Source organism: Condylura cristata, unplaced genomic scaffold (genome assembly GCF_000260355.1).
Source record: "Condylura cristata isolate star-nosed mole 26May11 unplaced genomic scaffold, ConCri1.0 scaffold00001, whole genome shotgun sequence".
Classification (NCBI taxonomy): Eukaryota; Metazoa; Chordata; class Mammalia; order Eulipotyphla; family Talpidae; genus Condylura; species Condylura cristata.
This window is the reverse complement of record NW_004567102.1, coordinates 66,685,009-66,691,008: the sequence shown is the minus strand read 5'-3', so window position 1 is coordinate 66,691,008 and position 6,000 is coordinate 66,685,009. Positions and strand designations below refer to the sequence as shown.

Sequence of the window (6,000 nt, the reverse complement as noted above, 5' to 3'; positions counted from 1 at the left end):
AACTCCTTGGGGACCATACACAAGATGATAAAGCATACATTGTATGAAAATTAAGACTGATATAAAAATATATTAAAAAATATATAAAAGAAAAGAGCCATCAGAACACCCAATATTAACCCAGCATTTGTTATGATTATTTTACTTGCAGCACAGGAGTGGTGCTGTTTGGTTACTCCTGTGTGCCTTCCATGCCATGTCTCGTTGGTACTCTTTCAGCTTGAGCAGGATGCTAATTTGTAAAATGTCAATCTACAAAGTGCCTCCAGGAGCAGAGCCATTGACAGGAAGATGTGAGGCAGCTGTTGGCCAGACTATTTGTCATGTTCTTTCTTTCCATTTCATTCCATTTAGCAAGCCTTATTTTGAAGACTACACAACGTAAGAGGAACAGGCAAATATACAAATGACAATAATGTAGTGTCTAGGTTGACATAGAAAGGGCAATGGAAGTGCTGAAGAGAGAGTGATTAATTTTAATTAGGGAAGTGAACCAAGCTCATTAAAAAGATGAGATTTGAGCTGGCCTTGGGGTGGGAAGCTGAGGAAAGCCTTCAATCAATATCTGACATAGGGTAGGGCCAGCTTTTTGGAGACTTTTTGAGAATAACTAGGTGACTTGGGGATCAGGCGAAAGATCGTCTTAATAATTGAAGATGAAAATGGGGTTATGTCAATGTTTACAGCCCTTTGAATGCCCTCTAAGGGCTGTGAAACTTGGGAAATCACAGGTGTTTTGCATGGACGGGCATGATCTGATCTGGCTTCAGGAAACTCTTAGGTGCTTTAAAGCACAAAGAAGAGAGAAGAGATCAGAGTAGGCTGTTTCATTGTGGTGTCAAGTTGTAATGAGTCTGAGATAAGGACAATAGAGGTAAAGGAAAGAAGAATAGGGAATCTGCAGAGATGACATGAACAGCTCTTGGTAAATAACTAGACATAGAGGTAGATGTTGCCAATGATACTATCTAATAATTACTGAACACTTATGTGTCAGACACTATAAACATTTTATATTTATCACTGTATTTAATCTTCACAGTAACTGTGAGGAAGAGACTCATTATGCAAATAAATAAGACATGGAAAGGTAAATCCAAGACACATATATAGTGAGTCAGAAAGCTAGGATTTAAATCCAGAGTCTGCGCTCCTATTTACTTTGCTATGTTCACTCAGGTATCTGGGGAGATGGTAGTTCTACAAACTGAGACCAGATAGGGGAAGATTTGTAGTTTTCACTCAGTGGATTAGAAGTGGTATAGAGATGTTCATAGGGAACCTGGTGGAACCATGGAGTTCAAGAGCGAGGACATGGTTTGCAGGGGAGATTTAGGAGTTACCAGTGTCTGGGTGGAGGGCTAGTGTGGCTGCTCAGGAAGGTTACTTGAGTGTAGGATAAATGAATTAACCAGGCTCTTTATGCCACTAGCCTCTGTGGTTAGCACCTATGGTTTTTGTTGTGTTAACACAGAAGGCGTGTGGGTGTGGGGCTTGCGTGCCTGATTGTGGACACCTGGAGAATGGGTGTGCATGCATGTGCCAATGTGCATACCCAAATGGATAAAAAGGCAGCGTCATCCTAGGGGAGAGGAGGGCTCAAGCTGTTGCCTCCCCTTCTTTGTCTTCCCTGCACCAAAATTCTCTTTGAATTTTGTTGGAACTGTTAAGAGGAAGGATGTCCTAAAGGAATTTTGCAGAGTTTTATGTACTCCACCCTCTACTCCAGTGATTGGAAACTACAACTCCCAGCAGTACCAACGAGAGAATGGTGAGGACTCAAGGGCAGAGCTAAGCAGGCATTCTGGGACTTTGTGGGAGAAATAGAGAGCCATTTTCTATGGTGGTCTCGTGCTTGCTGAGGGAAACAACTCTCGGGACCATGTGACTGGGGGCTATCAGTTAGTTTGTTACCAGAGCTCCAAATCAACCAGTTAATTTGTATTCCTCTCTCGTTCCCTGGGTTGTTTACTTTTCTTTTCCCCTTTTGTAAATAAACCCATTATTGACCCTTTTGTGTGTGTCTGCAGTACAACTGAATTTTAAGCACACGGTTGAGGCCCCACAACTGGGCTGCCCTGTAACCAGTGATAAGTCTACCCAGCCTAGAATGACTGCACAACAATGAGAAGAAAAGAGACAGGCTGCAGGTCCTGCAGAACACAACTCAATTCATACACTGAAACCTTAAACCCCAAAGGTGATGGAATCAGGGGGTAGGCCTCTGGGAAGTGCTGAGTCAGGAGGCTAGAACCCTAGTGGATGGACTAGTATCCTCATAAAAGAGGTTGTGGAGAGCAATGTAGCTCCTCCCACCTCCTGAGGCAACAGGAAGTGTACGACCTCCAGAAGAGGGCCCTCGTGTGGTCAAGCTGGCATCCTGACTTGGAACTTCCAGATTTCAGATCTGTAAGCAACACATTTTCTGTCACTTATAGTCACCCAGCCTGCAGTATTTTGTAGCGTTTCCCAAATGGACTAGATGCTTTTCTAACCCTGTTTCTTACCCCTTCCTGCTCCCCCTACCCTCAGTCAGCTACTGGTCTATATTCCTGTTTCTGTACATTAGTTTGCATTTCTAGAATTTTATATAAATGTGATCATACAGTATATCTTTTTTTATGTTTTTTTCACTTGACCTAATTGTTTTGAAAATCATCCCTTTTGTTGTGTGTAGCAATAATTCATTGTTTTGTGTTGCTGAATAGAATGTATTGTATGGCTATCCATTTGTTGAACTATTCATCTGTTGGTGAACATTTATTTGGATTCTTTCCCATTTTTTGGCTGATACAAATACAACTTCTATGAACATTTCTGTCTTTATACAGAAATGTATTTTAATTTCTCTTGGGTAAATACTGAGTAGAATGGCTAGATGATATGGTAGATGTTTATTGAACTTTTTCAGAAATAGCCAGAATATTTTCCAAAGTTGTGATACCATTTTATATCCTCACAAACTGGTTGCTTAGTAAGGATAGAAGCTATAGAAAAATAGAGACATTTGAAATGTTGGTAATGTTTGACTTGACCAGAATTCTGGATGGAGTTCCTTAGAGAGCAAGCAGTTTGCTCCCATAAAATGAGAGGAATTTTTTTTTTAAGTATGTAGTGGGAATGATCATAATATCCCTGGAAAATACACATCTCTTAAAACAGAGATGTATTATGTTGGGAATTAAACTTTCTTGTTGACTTCCTAATTGTGAAGGCTCTACATTGTTGCTTTACATGGTAATTTAAGGCACACGTGATGGCAGAGTGTGACATTTGGGGGTAAAATCTCTAAGAAACTACTCTTGTACTGTCCATTTTACACATGATGATAGCTGGGCAAAAACCTCCAACAGGTAATTGTGATCTATTGACCTAGTAATACCAAGCCAGTAAACCTGCACTTTGCCTTTTGTGTGCCTGAGTCATATATAACGACTCATTGCAATGACAGACCATAGAGCAATGAAGGCTCTGAAGTCCATCAGCAGAAGGTGTCAAAGATCATTGACAAGTATATGTACTAGCAAATTATGTACAGCTACAGAGCCAATACAAAAAACAAAGCTAAAGACTTTCAAAAGAAGTGTTTTGCCTTCATTATACAGGTGCGGATTCGCTAGAATGAAGATTCACTTACCACATACCAGATCACTGACTGTCCCAGGGTGAGGCTATGTGCGGGCCCTTGTTAACTGGACTGTGCACCTGGCTCATTAGCCCACATCAATTAAAGTGGTATCATTTGGCACTACATTCAACACAAAATTAATGGTTCAGAAATCATGGAAATCATGTGGCTTTGACAGGTAAGAAGGTGCTACTTCATTAAAAGTCTGACCACAAAAGTAATAATAAAAAAGTTAAAGGTGAAATGAAAACACAAAAACAAGGGAGTTAGTTGTGGTTCATTCACAGTTCTGTCTTTGCAGCTTTCCCTGATGGGGATGGTTCAGCTAGCATTTATGAAATTAATAGCATAAAATTTTCATAATTTTTACAAATATATCTGGCTATAGTATCCAAAATAGAGAATTTTTTTTTTTTAAAACAAAAACCATTTTAGGGCCTTTCCTGGTGGCGCAGCAGGTTAGAGCACAGCACTAAGAAGCTAAAGCCACTTCTGCATGAGTTTGATCCCTGTCTGCCCCGGAAGTGACCCACATGGCAGGGCAGACCTCTCCTGACCACCCCTGCTCCCCTCAGCAGTGTGCTTGATCAATCTGCCTGTTCTTCTCCCCACTCTGTCTCTGGTGAATCTTCTCACTGCCACACCACCTCTGGCCTGTATCCCAGTTCTGTATACACAAATAAATAAATCTTTTTTTTATAAAAAAAACTTTTAAACAAAAATTTAACTGAGCCAATAATTAAATTTAACTTAAAATCATCAATTGATTTTATGTTGTTATTTTGAATGGGGAGTCAAACTTTTTCTGTATTACTTTTTTCTTAAACATATCCCAGAGGAGAGAATTCAATATAATGCCTTTACAGAACCATGGCTGAACTTTGAATATATATCAGAATACATTTTAAAAACCACCATTTTATTTCAATTTCCCTTTAGAGGCAAGTCTTTGTAACAACTACAATATCACACATAGTAGATCCATGATGTTTACATAAGCCTGAGTGTCTGAGATGATTGACAAATCTGGCTGTTGCTTAGCCTGAACTCTGCTTTCTGTCAGAGAGCTGCAGGTTAGAGACTCATTGCCACAGTCTAGGCTAAGTTCTCTTCTTAGCCAAGTCAGTATAATGCACACATCTGTATTAATTACAAAGGATAACCTGCCAGGCTACTAGTACTCTTTGCCAAGGTAGTAACAGGAAAATAACAGCTGTTTGTATAAAGAAACTAGGAACTCATTTGCCCAGCTACTGGAGGCTATAGGGAGATTAATGCATGTTGTCAGTTCTACAGGTTTAATTTCACTTGAACTAAAATAGCATCAACACACATCACCCCTTGCCATTCATTCCTCCTGAATGCTGATTAATCCACTCTCATTCCACCCTAACTGCTGCCAGGCAGTAATGAGTTGTAGCCATCTGGCAGTCCTATTTTATCTTACCCACTGCCCCTACAAAGAAATTGGGACATACTTTTCATGGGTGTTTATCCAGCTGCTCAGTTCCCAGCTTTCCTCTTGGGGAACACAGGACAGACATCCACTTAGACAGTGGATTCCTGAACTCATACATGAGAGTGTGTGTGTGTGTGTGTGTGTGTGTGTGTGTGTGTGAGCACGCGTGTTGAAGCTGGTTAGCAAAAGCTCCTAATTTCAGAATTGGGAGAGATCTATAATAGAGCCTGTATGCCAGAGTTAACATTTAAGCCAAGTAAAAAGAGATTTGCCAAGTACAGATACTGCTATAAAATGGCATTTTATAGATACATAATAATACAAAGTACACAGAGATAAGGCTTTTTACAGACATATAAAATGATATTGCTAATATTGTCTTAACTCCTAAAAAAAAAAAACAGAAAACCATATGGTTTCAGTAATTGCTTCCACAAAATTTTTTTCTTCTCATATTTTCACAATAACAGATAAGTTACCTCATTATGGATTGAAGAACAATAAAGTAAGGCTACATAAAATTTGATTCCATTTCAAGAATACTTTAAGAAAAATTAACTTTATTGAGGACCCTCCCTGGTGGCACAAAAGATTAGGACGCAGCATTGTAAGCTGGACACAGCTGCTTCAGTGCAAGCTCAATCCCCACCCCGGAGGTGACCCACATGGCTCCACAGACCTCTTCTCTCACCCTTTTTTCCCCTCAGCAATGTACTTCATTAATCTGCCTGATCTGCTCCCTAGTCTGTCTCTGGTGCAACCTCTCACTGCCCCTGCACCTCTAGCCTGTACCCCAACTCTGTATAAATAAATAAATCTTTTAAAAAAATTAACCTTAGAAAAATACCAGATGGTTTCACTCATAGCAGGAGTATAAAGGATCAAGTGAGAAAATAATAATAATATTGAACAA

The 6,000-nt window shown here is 39.8% G+C and overlaps 1 protein-coding gene across 1 annotated transcript in view; it reads right to left on the bottom strand.

Annotated features, from left to right (window-relative positions):
- Positions 1-6,000, bottom strand: part of SMLR1 (small leucine-rich protein 1) — an 81,778-nt gene that overhangs the window by 9,960 nt on the left and 65,818 nt on the right.